The sequence below is a fragment of the Galeopterus variegatus genome, unplaced genomic scaffold (assembly GCF_000696425.1).
Source record: "Galeopterus variegatus unplaced genomic scaffold, G_variegatus-3.0.2 Scaffold9698, whole genome shotgun sequence".
Taxonomy (NCBI): Eukaryota; Metazoa; Chordata; class Mammalia; order Dermoptera; family Cynocephalidae; genus Galeopterus; species Galeopterus variegatus.
Window position 1 is genome coordinate 20736 of NW_007735809.1, and position 3201 is coordinate 23936.

At 51.5% G+C, this 3201-nt stretch overlaps 1 protein-coding gene across 1 annotated transcript in view; it reads right to left on the reverse strand.

Moving 5' to 3' along the window:
- The window catches only part of LOC103609506 (zinc finger protein 717-like), a 20092-nt gene extending 19960 nt beyond the window's left edge, over positions 1-132 (reverse strand). Inside the window, 1 exon segment of the mRNA XM_008593814.1 lies at positions 50-132. The gene's annotated coding sequence lies outside the window, so the exon portion shown is untranslated.
- Between the last annotated feature and the right edge of the window lie 3069 nt (positions 133-3201).

A 3201-nucleotide genomic window follows, 5' to 3' on the forward strand; every position in this document is an offset into this window, starting at 1 on the left:
CCCCAGGGCCCCTGACGCCCGCGGGCTCCTCTTTCCCCATCGCACCCACCTTCAGGGACGCACAATCCAACCCCATGGTCTAAGGAGCAGTTTGGGGACAGCGGAAGCGCCGGAATCTCCAGAGAAAAGATGGCGGTGTGGGCGGAGCTGCACATGCTCAGAACATACCCAGAAAAGCCCTTCCCATAGTCCTGCGCAGGTGGCCTCATTGAAGGGCGAAACTACATTTCCCAGATGGCAGAGCGAGTGGAGCAGCACATGCGTAGAAAGAACTTGGAATGGCTGTTTTGTACTCCTGTGCTGGTGACGTCATTGGAGTGCGAGACTACATTTCCCACAAGCCACTGGGGTCATCCTTTAGGTACCAAAGGAGAACGTTTTGTTTATTATCTTAGCAGGGGATACTGTCACCAGGAGACCTGGACCTGACGGATGAAGACTGGTCTCTTTCCACGTTATTACGAGGTAGAATTTTGGTTCTTTTTTTTTTTTTCTTCCTTTTTTTTGTCTTTTTTACTGACCGGTAACGGGATCGCAACCCTCGGTGTTGCGCCCGCACAGCGCTCAGCCAGTGAGCGGGAACCGGTCTCCACATGGGATCCGAACCCTCGCGCTCCCAAGCGGCGCACTCTCCAGTGTGCCACTGGGCCGGCCCAGAATTTTGATTCTTTATTAAATCTCAGTTTGACAACGTGGGGCATTGTGAGAATAACGGAGAAATTCTAATGTGGGCCAATTAAAACATGATATTAATAGTAATTTCACTTTTTTTAGTTGTCATATAGGTATTGCTATTCTAGAACCCATGTTTATTTTTGCAGATGCATTTTAGAGGAGGAAAAAATCATGCATCTATTTTCCTTTAAGTGGTTAAACAAATGAGAATTAATACGGTAGCTCTCTTCCAAGCCATTACGAAATGTTTGTTCTCATCCAGTATACTCACGGCTGGCCATGTCTCAAGCCCTGTGACAAGTCAGCTCACATCAAGACCTCTTGGAGCCTTGGTATCCTCTATGACATGAGGTCGGTGACTCTGTTCCCATGGAGGAGATTAGGAATCCAAGCTTCCCTGAGTGTGTGACCCCACCTTGTCCCACCCCAGAGAGGGGAGGCCTGCTGTGTGGGGATGGTCCATGCAGACATGCTGGAGAAGCTGCTGGAGCACAAAGTGTGGCACCTGGGCAGTGACCTCTCCAACTCTCCCATTTTCCTGTGCTCCTGCTGAGCCCTCACCTCCACCCAACAGGTGCTGGAACTGCTGCTGGGACGGTGAGCAACGCTCCTCTATGGGACAGAGGTGACCCAGCTCCAATTAGCTGTGGCTTAAGAATGCCACTGCTCCTGAACTGTTTGCAGCTCTGAAAAGTGGGTGCCAAAAGGACCAGACCAAGAGGGTCATTGCAGGGATCAGATGGAATGAGCCATGGAAAGTGCCTATCCAGTGTCTGCCCCTGTGGAAAGAACTAGAAGGGTGGCTCAGGTTAATTATTTCCTTCTCCCCATGAAGCAGCCCCTGTCTCAGCTCTCACCAGCCCCTGGGTTTGCTTAGCACTGTTTTTAAATTTGTAAGAGAGGTTGAGATTCCATCTAGAGTTCCCTGGGGCAGGCAGAGGGTCCCAGGTGCACTCAGGTATATGGGAAGATGCTCACTGGGGTTTATTCATTCAACAAACATACAGTGAAGTGCCTGCATTGTAGTCACTTTTATAGGCACTTAGCATAATCTATCAAACAGAGCAGATCAAATTCCTGTCATCTTGGGCTTCCCCTATAGGTGGGAGTCAGCCAGTCCCAGTAGAGGTCATAGCAGGTCTTATCCAGATCATAGATGTGCCGCCCTCCTGTAGATTTGGATGCAGCCACCCCTGTTGTGAAGGGGATGGCACACCTCAGTGATACCAAACTCAGGTCCACCTGCCCACTCCCTGGAGGAGAAAAACCCTCAGAAGTCAAATAGTTGGCATTAGAAAAGCAGATGTATTCAGCTGAAGGAGACGATAGGCTATCCCATCTGAAAGATTTAGATTTACTGAAGGGCTCCTAAATGATGGCTTGAGGAATGCAACTTGGGAGGTGAAAAGCAGGACAGAAGGGTACCTGAGCTATGAGGGGTCCGTGTGTATGAGTCGGAGGTCTCAGCAAGGCGTCTTCTGGTTCTGTTCTCACCTTCACTGTTATCTCGGGGCCCTGCAAGATTTTGATTTGCTCCAGTGTAGAATTGTCTTTTCTGCAGTCTTTTGCAGTTTCACTTCACAGAGCTCTGGTTGACTTGGCTGGTGCCCAAGGTCAGCTTCCAGTCATTTGGCCTGGATCATTTCTCAAAACTCTCCAAGTGTCAAAGAGAGAACTGTTAGCTTTGCAAAGTACTGATTAGCTTCTCAGCCTTGTTCTCCTCTTTAACAAGCAAGATAAGAAAGTCAGGGGATGGGAAGAAAGAGTGGAGAAAGGAAAAAACTGTTCTTTTTAAAAATCCCCTGCCCCCTGTAGCCCAGGGGGCTTTAGTTCCCAACATGGCTTCAGTCCTGCTCGCTCCAACACCAGGACCAGCTGGAAATGTGAGTGGACTCTGGGTCATGAGGGAGGGTCCTGGCAGTACCCTGGTCTCACACACCTTGTCATTCCCACTGGAGGGTCAAGGTCTGGGGCTCCCCCTGCAGGAGGGAAAGAGTCACAAAGCTAAGGATCAGGTCACAGACACCCTGGGGACGAGAGCCGGGCCCTGCCAGTATCAATCCCCACCCATGACTTGATGTGGGGCCCAGGACATGGTGAGCCTCCTTCTCTCACATCAGCCATGCACTTCAGCCCTTTGTGCCCAGCTGCATATGGGGCTGGGGTGGCTGCAGCCACCAGTCCTGAGAATCCCCTCAGTGGGAAGATGAGAATCTACGTAATAGGGAGCACATTGGTGCATCAACTGCATGGGGAGATGCCTCTGGGTCCCTGCGAAGGGTGGACAGGGATGGACTGTGCTTGTTTTCTTTCTCAGAGAGTGACAAGTCACCTACTGTGTGCAGCCAGTGAAGGAACAGAGCAGGCACTGGCCCTCCCTGCCCAGGAGACAGACAGGAGTGTGGCAGGCTTCCTTGATGATGGGGGAGAGGTGGCCACTGATGAAGCGCTCCCTCAGTGGAGGTTATCTGCCGGCCCCTGGCAGGTGGCCAGCCCTGCCACAGCCCGGACCGCCCACGGGCAAGG